The 16427-nt window shown below is 47.7% G+C and overlaps 1 protein-coding gene across 1 annotated transcript in view; it reads right to left on the minus strand.

Moving 5' to 3' along the window:
* Positions 1-16427, minus strand: part of HS6ST2 (heparan sulfate 6-O-sulfotransferase 2) — a 136330-nt gene that overhangs the window by 50112 nt on the left and 69791 nt on the right. The gene's annotated exons all lie outside the window — the stretch shown is intronic.

The raw sequence follows: 16427 nt of genomic DNA on the forward strand, positions 1-16427 counted from the left end.
GGGGGAAATATAATTAAAAGGATTTTGCTCAAACCTCCAGCAAGCACCGAATGGCCCAATGAGTCTTCAACCAACATGTTTGTTCATACTGGCTAACAAGAAAAAAGGACTACCAGCAAGATCTCAGAATTAGCTTAACTCCGTTTCTTTTTTTTCCTCCATCAAATTATACAGTCCTCAAACCAACATGCTTCTGATGGGAATTCACTGTTTTAGCATCTCCCCAAGGGTCACTGCAAGCAGATACTGACAATGGGAAAGCCAGTGCCTCACTCAACACCACCTTCTTCTTCTTCCACTACTTCTTGTTTTTAATGAGTCTGAACTAGTCAGTCGGAGGAGCTGCCTGATGACAGCTAACAGCCCCGACAGTCGCTGCAAGCACAGGAGGATGGCAAAGGCAAAGGCAGCACTCCTCTCCCACCCAAAGCACCCATCGTACCATGACAGCTCTTTTTCCACAGAACCCAATGAGACATCTCAGCAGATCAAATGGAAGCTGATACAGTACAAGAAAAACAACAAAACACTGACTGCATAGAATTAAAGAGGAAGAGAAAACTGAACAAAAAAAAAAGTTGTATTAAGAAGTGAGCTAAAGTGTTTTCCAACTAGTGATGAAGTAGACTAAACCTCTGCTAGCCCCTTTTTTTAAACCTATTTGCAATCAAAGGCAGGATAGAGAAGACACTTGAAAGCCATTAACAAACTACATTTTGAATTATTCCTTTATAGTAGCTGTTAAACCATAAACACACATTCTACTAATGCTCATTTCTCATGTTTCCCCCCAAATGTTGTTTTTACTGCTGGATTGCAATGATAAACACCAGCGACTCCGATATTTCTTCCACTTCCTTTGAGAACGAAGGCGCATTCCCCCAGCAATGCATCCACCCAGGCACCAATCACATTTTTTAAAGTAAGTGGATTTGATGATGAGAACTACTGAACAAATCTTCAGCAAATGGTGTTTATTGCCTATGCGAATGTTAACCACGCCACGCCAGCTGATATACAGGTCCTTAAAGCACTCAGCATTCTGTATTTATAGGTACAGCTCTCCCGCTCCGGAGTGTGAATTAGCTGAGCAAAGCCTGGCCATTTCCATACCCTCCCACCACCCTCCAGCATCACTGCAATTTGCATTGCAGACTTGCACACTCATCCGAGCGCACCTTCCCTGTAAAATACATTCCTGCCTGAAGCTTCGCAAAGATTAAAAAGTCTTATGTTCTGCAGCTGGTTTTCCTAAAGTGCTTCCCGACTGCCTCAGAAAGGGACCTTTCTAAGCAGAAAGGTTTAGTTAATTTCTTTCTGATGACAGGTTAAGCGCCGAGTGATTTGTCCAAGCGCAGGATGCCCACGTGCACATGCGGATCTTCCCCCAAAAGCAGACATCACCTTGCAACCCCTGTAGGCCACCAGATTTAACTTTGAAGCTGGCCCTGCTATGAGCAAAGGGTTGCAAACGAGACAGCCGGAGACCGCCTCCAGCCTACCCCGGCCCCTGACTCTACGCCGACACCGATGCACCAGCAGACAGCCCATGCCAGCATGCAGCAACCACAGCCCAGAAATGCAGATGTGCAATTCTTCACCCAAGCAGCATGACGGCACCAGCCGAAGACAGCTGCAGTGTGCTTCAATACCGCAAGCAGTGTGATGTTCCCATCCTAGGGGCAGGCTCTTCCGACACAGACCGTTTATTTTACTATCTCTGCAGCCTCTGCAGAAGGCTACGTGCCCCTAGCACAGACCCTGAGCCGAAATGCCTCCAGACTCAGCTGCTGGCACTGCTGCTCTGGGCACCGGGCAGAGCTTGCACTCACTTTCCTCTGTAAAATCAATTTCTCCAAGAAGCATAAGCTTTGCATACTACAAGGCTGGAGAAAAAATCTGAAATTAAGAAGTCTGGAAAGAAAATCTGAATATTAAGAATTTGTAAAAGTTATTCACCGAATACCATAGTCTAAACTAACTTTTAACAGCCTGAATCCTTTTCAAATTGACTGATTTTCTCAGTCAAGAGCCTGTGCTGGCAGTGGTCTTGAGAAAGCAGAGAAATCGCGCGGACAGTAAAACAGAGCAAGTCAAGGACAAAGATACAACCCTTACCATTGATTTGGATTTTGCAAGATTTCTAAAGATATTTTTTTCAGTCAAGCTGATTAGTGCTATTTTAATGTGCAATATTTTGTGTTTAATAACCCCGGCCTTGCTTCTGAAAGGAGGAAAGGGTTTTACAGTTCAGCATTTTACAGTCATTTTTGCAAAGGGCTACCACTAGATTGCATCCATAATTTTTTATGCTGCCATGTCTGACAGCAGATGGCAAACTGCCACGATGGAGTCCAACCACTTGCCTGAAACAGCAATGTTTTGGGGCAGGTGGGGACAAAACGTGACTGCAAAAAAAAGAAACACCAAAAGAAAAGCAACGTAATTTGGCCAAGGCTGCTAAACAGAACTACCCATGCATGTATTTACTTCAGAAGTCTCCATCCTCTCTGAAGTCCTCAAACGGGACAAAAAAAAAAGAAAAAAACCATTTCACTCCTCTGCCAGTCATTGCCCATCCCAGCCTGAGATTATCTGCACTACTAAAAGCAGGATGGAAAGACTATTAAACACCTGACAATAAGCATTTGGGGTCAGCCTCCTGCATCGTCTCCCTGAAGGAGCTGAAGGCGAGAGCTGCCCCAGGAGTCCCTGCATACCTGCCATGGGTGCTCCCAAGGGACAGACCCCATTGAGAGCAAAACACTCCCTGAGTGGGAGATGGCCGATTCCTCCTACACTTCTCCTGCAGACGGGTACACCCAGACCCAAAGCCAGTCCTAAAACACAACCAAGAAATCTGCCGGGCTAAAAATCGCTGGCTTTACTCAACACCTCTTTGCTTTTCCAAGGAGCAAAGAGCTAGGGTTTTATCAGGATAAATACCTTCCATAGGAAGGGCTTCACTTTTAATTACACCATTTTAAGGTTATAAATTGTTTTCTGGCCCTTATACATAATTAAATATAGATGTTCTCTGGGCTTAGTGTCAGTTTAAATTCCAGGCCAGAGCAAGTAATTTGTTTGCATGTTCAATGAACAAACCATTCTTGCAGGTTTCAAAGAACTGTGCTCATGCATCATGTATAAAGGTTGCCTTTCTCCCAGCTAAAAGGTCAAGCGAAGCAGAACTGAAATTACACTTGGCCCTCTAAGGAGGAACTGAGGGCCCCTAAAAACCAGAAATCAAACTTCTGATCTTCCTGTCTTGAAAACCTAACAGTTCCAAATTTTCCAGGCCAGCTAATGCCCGAGTTGCTAGCGTGATCCCAAACGCTCCTATGCTGCCTTGCATCAACACGAGCCGCGGACAGCAGGCTAAGGATGCACAGCTATTGCGGCAATTGTGCAAAGACTTGGAATTACATTCCCTGGAGTCATTTAACTCAATGCTGATGGCCAGCCACCATCCAGGAACGACTGGCAGGCCAGATGTAAAAATGCATGTAAAAATAAACACTCACGCCTTCCAACCTCTGCACCATCAATGTTTGCTCAACTATAGCGGATTAAAATTGCTAGCTGGAGACTTGTGAGAAATGAGCTGATGAGGACAATTTGCAGTGGGGATCGCGGGTTCTCCTCGCCTCGGGGCTCCCAGCCGAGCTCTGTGTGGGGTGGGCAGCAGCAGGATGGCAGATGAATGCCCACACCCCCGACACGCAGCCACACCACGGGGCAGGCACCCCCCGGCTGGACCAGGGCTACAACCCTCCTGCAAACAACTAGGTTAAATCTACCTTGGCCAAAACCCTCATTTTTTGAAGACCTTCTGTGAAGGCCTTGCCCACTATTGATTTATTATTTTAAAAAATAATAATAATAAAATATATATATATTTAAGTTTGCTCTTCCTAGACTTGATCGAGTTGCAAAGATTTCTACCCATGAGCACCCACACCACCAATGAGGTGTGCTTGGAGAAAGAGGGCTGTCAAGACACACCTTGCCTCAGAGTTTCAGAAGAAACCTTCCTGATCCCTAGGGAGCATCCCTTTTCCAGCACAGGGCTGCTAAGTCATCTAGAGAGGCAGCCTTACATGGAGCAGGCTGGGTTCTCCCCATCGCTGTGCCAAAAAGCATAAGAAATGCTTCTCCCATGAGTAACATTGAGTTACTAACCCCACATTTTGCCCATCCACTGAAGATGCACCATTTTCTAAAAAGCATCGTTTGATCCCCTAAAAAAAAAACCACTGGAAAGACACCAAAATAATTTCTTTGCAGTAATTGCTAGTGATTTTGCTCAGCTTGCGAGTACAGAGCTTTTACCACTTTATTTCAGTAACACTACACAAGTTAGCTGACAGGGGAAGAGCTGGCCCATTTAATGATTTATTTTGTATCCTTGTTGGTAACTAAAGTTTTTACAAGTCAAGTGCTCCACTGAGACTTAATGCTTGTAACTTGTTTGTACTCAGATGTTTCCTCCAGCAGGATTATGCTGCTCTCACTAACATCAGCAGGAACCACACCTTCACCATTTTGAGCCTTGCACAGGACTGATATTAAAAGTAGTAAAACTTCATTCACCTGGGGAAGCAGGCAAGCTGTGCAAGCAGGCAGTTTCACCTCCGACCACTGCCCCTCGAGATCTGCCTCCCCTCTGACACCAACTCTGAACAAGCCAGGTCTGAAAATGACTCAGGGTCACAGCAAACCCCCACGTGCACTTCACCCCACCGGTGCTGCAAGGCTGCGATGCTCCCGCTGTTACCTGCAGCTTCCCAGGCGCAGCAGCATGGCGAGGGAGCTATTTTTGCCCTTTACGTAACACAGGATTCTAAAGTCTTTCTCCCTGTGCTCACAGCTCACCTTTCCTTGCTACCGAGAAGTTTTTTTGCTACCTCCGCAAGCATCTGCTGCATCACAGGCTCTGCAAACGTCAGCTGACCCAGGACCCACCGCATGCATTAGAGTTTTTTCTATTTCAAAGCATGAGGCGAAATCCTGCAGAGAAGTCAGGAGCACCCCTGGCAGATCTGACACTGCACCAATGGTTCTTGTCTTCACTACTTCACTGCACTTTCTGTATTGATGGTTAAAGCACAGCCGCACAAGGAAATCAGACCCAGGTTATTTGGCTTCTGGCCTCTGGCACTTGCTACAGATCCTCTACTAGGTTAAAGAGCTGTTTAATAGATGTTATTTTCTTCGCAGGGGAGTATCTGTACACTAACCACATCCCCTCAGCCACTTCTGTGGTAATCTGAAAACAAGCTCAAGGATGCCTGCATCCCGCTGCAGCACTCACTCTAGCTATCTTTTTTAAGGAGCTGGGCCTCGTAGCACCACGATGTGGATGGTGGGACAACCCCATGGCTGGTGGGACAACGTGGCTCCCCACTGCCCAGTAAAGCCCCAGCTGCCAGCAGCTCCCACATCTCCTCTGCATCGTCCTCAGCACAGGGCACAGGCTGCGGGGCAAAGACTGATGCTGATGGCAAGAGGGGACTCTCATCCTGAACAAAAATAAATGGGGATTTGGTCAGGTGATGTTCCTCTTCTCACCGAATGTTTTCTGTCCTAAAGTAACAGCTGAAGGCAGTTGGTATCCTCTCCTCTAGCCAGGCTCACGGTCCTGTGGCTGGGCTGCAAATGCCACCGGCTGGCTGCTGCCCACCGAGGTCCCCCCAAGCACTGGCTGGACACACCAGCTGGGCATCCAGAACGGATGGGAAATGAATAAAAAAATAAAGAAAAAAACAACAACCATCAAATCTCCTGATCGGTTTCCTCAACCTATTTTTTTTTTTTAAAGTATTTCCTCGATCAGCTGCACAATAAATTATTTGCCATGGCATTAATTATGCATTATTGACTTAATACATGGTAATTTATGTTGACAATGGCAATATTTCTTGGTGCTGAAGGTGCTGGATGCTGACTAGTCACCTAGAGAGATGCTACCACCTAGGCTGAACAAAATGCTTCTCAGCCATTAAAGACATCAGTAGTTTGATGCTAACTTTGAGGAGACATAGGAAACGGCTGAAATGCCTAAAACACCCTGCTAAAATTTCTCTTCACTGAAGCATTTCAGAACCTATTTCCTTGTAGGAGCAACAGGGTTTGGCACTACTTGATCATCTGGGGTTAAAAGGGAGAGGATGGAGGAAGGCGAGTGACAGTCGTATAGCAAACTCCGTATTTCGCTATCAATAGTTAATCTACTGTGTCACATTTCTTAGAGAACTAAATGAAATGCAGTAAGCACCGTGTGAAATTGGAGCTAGGGAGCAAAATGATTTTGTAGAGCAAATAACTATCTCATACTGGCTGTTTTACGCCCTATTGAACAACCACCAGTTTATGAAAACAAAGTTTCATAAATATCAGCGAAGATTTCCTTCCCATGCAGCAAGAAGTCTGTGGATTTATGGGGGCTCAAACAAGAGTGGGAAGAGTGGCTGAGGAGCAGGTCCCGGGCCAGCGCTGGCTGGGTCTGGGCTAGAAAGCAGCAAAAAGCCTGGGGCAGGGAGGCTCCTCCAGGAGCAGCATCCCCACTTTGCTCCGGGAGGCCACAGCTGGGGAGGCTCAGCAGCTGGAGCAGTCCAGGGAGCCTAAGGAAACCTGGCCATCGGGGTCACCGAAGCCTTGCTGCTGCTGCTGAGGGCCCAGCACCTCCGGCTGAGCACAGCCAGAGCGCAGCACTCAGCACGTGGATGCTATTGCAATGGGTAAGGGAGCAGCTTGTGGTGCTCTCCTGATCAACTCCTAGCAGAAGGGATGGAGGAAAACTTCTGGGATTGCCACTGATGACTGTGAAAAGTAGGAGTTGGGTTTGGTTTTTTTGGTTTTGTTTTTGGTTTTTTGTTGTTGTTTTTGTTTTTTTTTTCCAGAAAGACTGCAGAGAAAACAAAACACAGCCCTGCAAAGCACAGCCAGGCTCACCCAGGCTCCCTGTCACGAGCCAGGGCTCTTGCAGCAGGAGAAAACCTGCTGAGTCTCATACAGCATTAAAATCCAAGCAGAAACAACCCGGTGATGAAACCACCTGGCAGTGCTGGTAACACACGGCTGTTTGCATGATTAAGAGTCATTTTCACATACAAGTCTCAAGCCTTCACCCAGAGCTTTGACCGTTGACCCAGCTCTTCAGAGCTGCCTTTGTACAAGCTGGCGTCTCACCCACGGCGTAGTACTGCGGGCCACGGCGTTAGCTGGGAGGATTTGACAGAGACACGAGCACATATTACCTGCATCTGAAATAGAAACCCGTCACCTCCATGACTGAACCTCACCTACAGGATAGGAGTAAGTCTGACTTTACTTACAAAACCAGGATTTCTGTCAGATGCTATTGCAATTAGAAATTCTATTTTTAACACCTCAAGCGGAGCCAATTTATTTTTGGAAGTTAAATCAATCTAAATTAACTTCTATTAAATGAGTGGGAGCAAACACTTAATACAGCAATTAAATATATTCCTCTGTTGTCTTCTTGCAGTCCTCGCCTCCAAAACCAACCAACAGCATCAGCACAACACACAGACACGTACCAGCTTTGTTTATAGGATGATCTGAGATGCACAAAACTTTTTGTGTGGATTTCCCAAGGATAAGCAGAGTTTAAGAAAAAGAAAAAAAAAAAAAGTTAACGTGAACCACAAGGCAAATGCTTCAGATAACCTATGGCCAAGCAAGAAATCTGAATTGAAGAATTATTGACGGCCTCTGAAATTCGTTTCACTGCAGGGAAAAACACAACCTGAGCATCGCTGGGTCTGAGGAGAAGTGCTAACTCCCAAAGTATCAAGGCCCTGAAAGCAAACCAATAAAATGCAGGTTTTATGAAGTTTCCTTGCAAGCCTCCATCAGTTACAGCCCCCACGGGAAGCGGCTGATGGCCAGCACCAAGGGCCATGTTTTTGCCATCATGTGCTTATGCCGGCTGTATTTTATACCTCTCTGGACAACACCCCAGCACCCCAGCCCTCTGCTCTGCAGGACATAAGGCTGAGAGGCTGAGACTGAGCAACACCATGATTTTCAAGCCTCCTTTCTTCTCTCTGCTCAAGCTACACCACAAACTCCACCTCATACCTCTCTCCCCTGCCCATGGCTCTGCTGGGCTCCATCAGCAGGGGGTCTGCGCTGCCCGCTGGATGCAGTCTGCTAGTATGTCTGGTGTGAGAGAGGGCGAGTGAAGGAGAAGGTTGCTGTCAGCAGATGACTTTCCTGGGCTGACCCTTTGATAGCTTTTTTTATGTTTAAATGATGTGATAAAAATCAGCAATGAATTATGCAGCATCACTTGATAAGTCCAGCCCCAACAGTTCTTGAGAATCCCATTTTAAAGTTAAATTGGAGTTTGATCCTTTATCTCGAAGTTTTAATAAAACTAAGCAAGCCCTATGCTGTACTCTCCACTGAACCACCCTCCAACAGGTGCGGGTGCCCTGTCCCTCCCATTCCCAAGCATTTGGGAAGCCCGGGAGCTCTCGCTGCAATAAGCCCAGGAGCTTCACTGAGATGACCCTGACCTCCTGCACAAAAGCAGTGCCTGCAGAAGAAAGGTCCTGCCCTTCCCTGTGCTGCTTCCCAGCCTTGCATCCCAGCTGTGCATCCACCAGCTCACCCTCACTGGCAACAGAGGGGAAAATACCCATCGCCCCTACAAGCCATCACTCGGAGAACTGCGCCCACCCCTCCCTGGCTGCTGCTTGGTTTTGCCAGTTTCTCCAAGACATCTTTGCAGTGTCTGCAAGTCAGCAAGTCTCGCATCTGATTTTTATCTCGGCTTCATAGAGTTTAACCTAGAAAGCATCTCTGGTCTTACCCCAAGACTGCTCTTCCAGTTTGGGAGGGTGATGACTCCCAACTGATCCCGGGGCGACTGGCCCTTATTATCTCCTGTGTGGATTCATCAGCAAGAAAAATGGCTGTAGCCATTAACAGCACAAGTATTTTGATGGATGAACTATCACAACAGAGCCTGCTGTAAGATTTCATACTGCAGCCAGCTCCTCTCTTGCCAAATGATGGAAGACCAAATCAGCAAAAGTGAGGGTTTTTTTTTGTTTGTCCATCTGTTTTCCCCATGCTGGGCAGCAATTTTAAAGATTCCAGCCATGAGCACTTTAGCGGAGAGGCTGAATGGACACCTTTTTGAAATGTTAACCACAGTTCAGGCTTCCAGACTTCTGGGGCTTGCCCTGTGAGCGCTTTTTGGAGATGCTTTCTGAGCATCCAGCGATTCAGGTAGGATGGCTGGACAGGAGGCAAAGCGAGCAATACCAATGCAACCGTACTGCTGCCTTCTTCTGGCTTTCTATAAACACGTACTACAACAGAGACAGCGGCCTGAGAGACATCACACACACTGATAAGCAAGCCTTATCCCCGAAAAGCTGGTCTTACTGAAGTAGAGCCTCATTACAGCTTCTGCTCTTGCAATACTGGGCAAGGCACACGGTGAACCTGCATCCTGCTGTATGCATTTTAAAAGGACTCTGAAAGTTTAGGGGCAATGTACGTGCCCAGAGCTGGGTGCAACAGTGAGACAGGGCACAAGATGCTATGTGCAAGATCCCCGTGACCCCAGCATCCAGCAATGCAGCACTGGAGACGCCAAGCTCAAATATCATCTTCTGAAAGCTGAGCTGATCACTGCTACAGGACCATTTTCCATTCAAGAGCCTGGAAAAAAGGATACCAAATAGCACAAATCCAGACATGTAGAACAGGAACGCTCGCCCCAGCCCCACCACAGAGCTACAGCCTTAATGGAGCCACTACAAAGGGGAAAAACAGCAACATGTACATTTAACAAAAGCTTTTATAAATCACTAAAAGGCTGCATGCTGCCAGCTGCATCAGCCTGCTCTGCTCTGGGTCCTGACTTCCTATGCCTTGCTCATGATGTAACCAAAATGGACAATTTAATTAATTAAATTAAAATGCATTAAGCAATCCAGCAGGAAGGCAGGGCTGCCTATTTTAGTTCTTCTGAAGTACCAATTATTACAGCAGGGGGAAAGAAAACAGCTATCATCATAGCCCCAGTGTCATTAAAAATAAAATCCAGGGGAAAAATAAGCAAGAGCAATAGCAAAGCACAATGTGAAATGGTGGCCCAGTAAAAACCAGGATCAAGAACAGCCGCTGCAGAGAAAATGGGGCAGGGGTAAGAGCGAAGCAAGCAAGCCTGCCCACTCCCTGCCATCACTCTAGGGCAGTCCCAACTGAGCAGTGGCGAGAGGCACACTATACCCACCCACGGACCGTGCCTGACAGTCACAGAGCCCAAAATGAGCCAGTCTCTCCTTAATTTGAAGCCAAATTGCTTTGGTGTAACCAGGAACAGAACCTGGCCTGGGGAAGGGATCAGCTTCCTCAAGAAAATCCGTCTCTATGCCAACAGCATTTTTACGGAGGAGGATGCCCCTGGAAATGCCAGGGTACAAGAGCGTCTGCATCCCAGCTGGAGTACCCAAGCACCACCACCAGCACCAAGCCTTCTGTGGGGCCTGGTGACAGCCATGAAAATAGAACAACACATCCTCATCAACTGATGCTGCACGTAGGAGGAAATTCACTGTCCCCGCAGGAAGCAGCCTTCAAGTTAAAGCCAGTGCCTTGTACAAATGATTTGTTCCCGTATCTAAGGCAGCTTTTGGTGCCTCCACAGGCATGGGGACAGACCAGCAGCCATGCACAGCCAGCCTGGAGCCAGCTAAAACCCAAAAGAAGCTTGGAAGATTGTCTCCAAAGGAGAAAGTCTCTTCCTGAGCACAGTCGTGCAGTTCCTTTGAGCTTCCAGCAAATAAGCGTTGACTTGCTCCCAACAAATAAACTAAGCAGTAAAATATGTCCCTGGAAGGATGTTTGGTTGGAAGCCAGCCCCTGGCTTTGTCCACAGTATGTTGTGCAACCGGCCCACGTGCTACATGTCAGTCCCTTCCCTCTCCCAAAGCACTGGGCGAAGCGAGGGCCACCTCGACTCCACGAGCCAGTGGTCAAAGACAGGCTGAAGCATCCAGATCCAAGTCAGGTCTGATGCTGCAATGATGCTGAGCTATAGCCATCCTCAGCTGGGAGTGGGCAGAAGCACCAGGGGACAGCAAAAGAGATCTCCCATGCAGAGCATCTTCCAGTCCTCCAAAGCACATGCAATTGCAATGCTGTGCTCTCCTACTGAATCTCCCAAGTTTCAGCAGGGCCACAGTAAAGCAGAAGGCTGTACTGGTTTTATTAAACTCTGAATTCCCCTGCCATGCCCGGAAATCTAGACACGCAGCATCTGTTATTAGAACATTCATCTTCTGGTACGAGGTGTGTCATACATATACCCTCAAGAACCACAGACAGAGGCGGGCATGGGGTTGGAATAGCTTGGTGATATTTTTACTTTTGCAAATAAAACCAGGGGAAGGATTGCAGGAACGGGATGCCAAGCAGACAGCTGACTGATTTGGATCAACAGCTATAGGTTCCTGCAGCTGCAGGAGAGAAGTCAAGACAGAAAAATGTTCCCATAAAGTACGTTTATCATAGCCACCTCCATCGGTCCTCCCCCTTCTCTTCACAAGAATAATAGTAAATGGTTTCTCCATTATTTCCCCATTTCCCATCCTGCACAGAGCGAGCACCACCGCCAAGATCAAAAAGTTCTTGCAACAGATTGCAAGCCTGATTCCTCTCCCGTGTCCTGCAGACTTCTGAAGGAAGCTGCAGAGCCATTATCAGTGCAACCTCCCATCAATGAGCCTTTCATGTGCTAAAGCCTCGTATTGACACTCACTTATTTATAGCAACTGCACTGCACCATACATTTAAACACATCAGCATTTGCGAATAAAAGATAAAGTGGACTTTGAAGCACTGGCCTCAGAACACACCAGCCAGAAACAGGAGACAAAGCTCTCTGAAGGGGAAGCTGTAATCAGTTATTGTCCCTCGGCTCCCTGTGACCTGACCCGTACCTGCAGAGGATGCACCTCTGTCCCCCAAGCCTCCCTCTTTCCAGCCAACCTGAACAGCACCGAAAGGCTGCAAGGACTCCAGTGCTCCTTTGACTCAGCCAGCTCAACTTTACATGACAACTACTCTTTATTTCTTTTCATTTAGCACATCCCAGGTACAAAACACCTGCTACAGATCCTTGCCATCATGCTGAGTGTCGGCTGTCAACATTTCCATCATCATCAGAATTATGTTTAATCATCACTTCTCATTGAGACTTACTAGCAGAAGAAGAACTGCAGTATTCACAGCTCTACTCCAAACAACAAACCAGCTGAAGGGAGAGAAGGAAAAGGGCTCTAATCCCCTCCAGCTGCAGCAAACGTAACTAAGTTACGCGAGTGCCAGGGTAAGCCAAAAACATTGAGAAAATCCAGGGACAATATGAAAGATTTAGTGACCGCGGTGTGAAGTGCCCGTGCTTTTCATTTCAGAACACGCACCGGTGAGTTCAATTAAACAAAAACGAACGACGGAACTCCAAACCTGGATCTCCAAGTGGCAGGAGAGCAAGATCGATGCCAAAGAAACTGGGATGCAAACAACAGCATCCAAAAGTGTGGCCTTTTCAACCCCCTCTGCAAACACGAGGGCCCGCTCAGGACTGACACAGCCCACTTCAGGGCCCATCTCATGCCAGCCGAAAGCAGCTAAACCAGGGTTAATGTGGATTTAAGTGAGTGTAAAGGAGAAGAAAATCAAGCCTCCAGGAATCAGCACTGACGTTCATGTGGCTTTATGACACAACTCACAGGATTTTATTTTCTTACGGTTTCAGTTTTTGGCATCTGGGTTTGCAGTTAGAAAGCATTTGGGTCTTTGTCATTCTGGAAGCAAATAATAAGAAAACAACCAAGAATTCAATGTGATCCAAGTGCATCCAAAAACCTCAAGATACAAAAGAAGTTACTGCTCTCTCATGCTTGTGATTTTAATGTTTCAGTCAAACATGTTTCATGGGGAGAAGCTGCAGCATGTGAGCTCATGTCACGGTTGCTGCTATGTGGAGCATATCATGCGCACATTATTAGCCATGCAAATTGTGACGCAATTTGAACTTAAATCCTCACAGAACTCAAATCTTTGAGAACAGTCCAACAGCTCAATTAAATAAGAGGCTGAACTGCAACTTGGCCAAGCCTGTTAACGGATGATCATCAGGCACCTCCAACATGCTCTTGCAGTCCCAACACCAGGTAGATCTTAACTCACAGGACTCTAGTGTGAACACTCCCACGCAGCTCTCTACACTGCAGTAAACACTCCAGCATCCAGATGTGCAAAAGTAGGTATTTATGACCCAGTATTATCAGGTACACCTTATTCTTCTGGACAACTTCTGGATTAAGTGAAGCATATTCTACAGCAAAGAAACTTAAGCGTGGTTTTTTTTAAAAAACCTTTATCTTGTTATTTTGCTTCTGAAAAAAATTCAGAAGCACAAGCAGACAAAAAGTAGAGGCAACGTGTGAATCACGGGAGATGTCGGTCTTCTCCAGGTACACAGACCCTAGTCTCACACGCTGTCTGGCTGTATCACCAAATCTGGGTGAGCAACACTGATGCGACATAAGAGGAACAGTTGATTAGGATAAATCTTTGCACACAGATCAGCATAATGGCAATGTTCATAACCACTGATTTTGATCAGTCTGGTTTACTCCGTACCATGAGCTCAGCACCACCAACTACCTGTCTTAATTATGTCAAGAGCCCACGCAGGCCAGGGAAGCACTTCCTTCCCCCATCGCTCCCAACACCTTAAAGACCATCATAGTCTTCTGTGTCACTGGTACCTGGATGCTTCACCAGGGCAGGATGCCCATCTTGGTAGCTGGATGCCCGACCCAGTTTCACAAACAGCAAAATCCTGCATTTAGTTGGCCAACTAGAGGGAGAAAAACATTCTTTTTTTTTTTTTTTTTTTCCCCTGTAGCATCACAATATGTGATAAAATGCTGTGCTTCAAAAAGAAAAAAGACTTCAGGGGAAGCAGCAGGTTACCTAGAGCATCTTTTTCAGCACAGACTGGAGGTAAACATTTCCTTTCCATGGGAGGACTTTCTACAGGAGTATAGCAGGTTTGAGATAACCTGCTTCAGTCTGCACTGAGGTGAGCAGCACTCTGGCAGCCAGCATGAGAGGCAGCAATACAATGCAGCAGCTCTGATGGTCTTACCTGGCACAGAAAAAATACAAATCTCCACGTTAAACATCTTCTGAACCCTCACTCCCACAAGTGAATTAACAGCCTGCGGGAAACAACCTAGTTTGCTCAACAGTAAGTGCACAATTTTGTGCTAATGCACAATTCTGGGTCTGCAGGAGTACCACACTCCTGTGGCCAGGCATAGCAGGCAACCGCTGCTAAAATCAATATTGCTTATCAATGAAGGGGAAAAAAAACATCTAAGCCTTTGAAGACTTCTAAGCTCATTGTAATGAAGCTTCCTGCTCTAATCTAGCCTGTGCACACAACAAAAACAGCCAGGCTTCTGTTTGCAATTCCTGCATTTTAAATAATTCACAAAGAAATCAAGAGAGCTTATCGCGGAGCACCGGGAATCGCAGCAGTTTCACTGCAGTGCTCCTCCCTGGGATGCCTGTTGCTCCTGGTTCTGCAGGACAACCCTACCCCTCTGTCCTGTAACCACCCCAGAGACAGCCCAGGGCAAAGGACCACTCAGGTACCTGGAGGACACCCAAACCCCCTGCTCTGGATGTCCTCTGCAGACCTCTCCTGCCATTTGGGCAAACAAAAACCATTTTGTACAGCAGACTACTCTAGCAAAAGGGCAGTGCTGGGGAAAACCAGTGAAACCTTCATTAGCCAAAGCAGAGGCAGCAGCAGACCTGGGCGCACCAAGTCAAGCCTTGCCGTGTTTTGCAACCCCCTGGGAGCCCAAAGCCTGTGAAGAGCTCCTCAGCAGAGGGGGCTGCAGACCTCGAGCGGTGGGCTCTGCCGCAGGACCTCCATGCCGAGCAGAGTGCAGCCGCCCTGGAACCGCTCCCCTGCCAGGTACCCTGGGCTGGCCTCCCACGAGCCATCACAGATGCAGCAGTCCTCATCACTGCCAGCAGCCCTGCTCCATCCACAGCTCAGCTCAGGCAAGCAGGGGTACCCCAGGAGAAGACATGCTTTGAAATAACAGAAAGCACACAACGTTGGTGGATGGGTACACGTGTGGGTACATGTGTGGGAATGGGAGGGAAGACCGGGAACCCCCCCCAGGGAGACACAGCCTGACACCACAGTGAGAATGCATCTTCAGTGCAATGTTTTCCTTCGTTCTCTTACGCTTCAGCGTTTCCACTCAACCATGTCCAGCCAAGCTGTTGTTACTGGCCACAGCACTGCTGCCCCCAGGGCTGAATTAGTGCTTCTTCTACAGCCAGCTCCACTCTTGCCTTAAGGGCTGCCAGAGAGGGGGTGGAAGAAGGCTCCTTCCAGCAGCCACCCTCCCGGCATGGACGTGCAATACTTGTATAATTCACTTTGAAGTTCCCAGCCTCCGGGCACAAAGCAGCAACCAACATACAGTTGATCTAGCTCTGTAAATTCCCAGTCAACAGACAGCATTTCTCAGCGCAGGCGTCTTCCCTGGTGCGTTTGTAAACATCAGAACTGCTTCCCTCTCCTCAGAGAACTGCTTTTTGGAGGTGAGGGTAGCAACCCTCTCCCTGGGTCAGATGCCTGTACACCTGGTGGTCCAGCATCCCACTGAGGCAGGGGCTCCTGGAAGTCGTAGGATGCCTGGCACATGTCTGCTGCAGCTTCATCTCTTGCACCTTTATGTTTTGCTTTCCTGTGACATGCGCTTACTGCCAGCAGCTATTTTTCTTCTTCCAGTTTCACTTTTAAAAACAGGAAAAAGTCAGCTTGCTTTCCTGAAAAATACTGGCAAGTCTGAGAAGCAACTTTGTTGAACGGATCTGTTTTTCAGGTGATGAAGTGGGAGAAATTCTTCCCACCAGAGAAGTCCACCTAGCTTGGAAGCCACTCTGGTTCCTTTTTCCCCAGAAACCTCTCTGAGTGAACATGTCCATCAGCCACATGGCAGGAGCTCAGCCAAAAACAGAGAGCTACCTTTCAGGGGCTCACCTACCCAGAACCTCTGCCCCGGGCCTCCCAGTGCTCCCAGTCCTTGGCCCACCTGGAAAACTGAGCGCAGCCAAGAGGCATCGCTGCTCAGTGCCGGGCTACAGCCCACAGCACCCGAAGGACCAGAAACAACTCGCTTCTCCCCAAATTGCTTGTGTAGCTGCCTCCAACTTACAGACAGCACCACATCCCTAGGGCCCCTCAGGCATTTCTGGGACCCCAGTGGATGAAGAGCAGCGGGTGCAATGAGAGGGCTCTGGGAGCAGACCGGAGCAGCTGGGTGGGACAGGCCAGCATC

Source organism: Falco rusticolus, chromosome 14 (assembly GCF_015220075.1).
Source record: "Falco rusticolus isolate bFalRus1 chromosome 14, bFalRus1.pri, whole genome shotgun sequence".
NCBI lineage: Eukaryota > Metazoa > Chordata > Aves > Falconiformes > Falconidae > Falco > Falco rusticolus.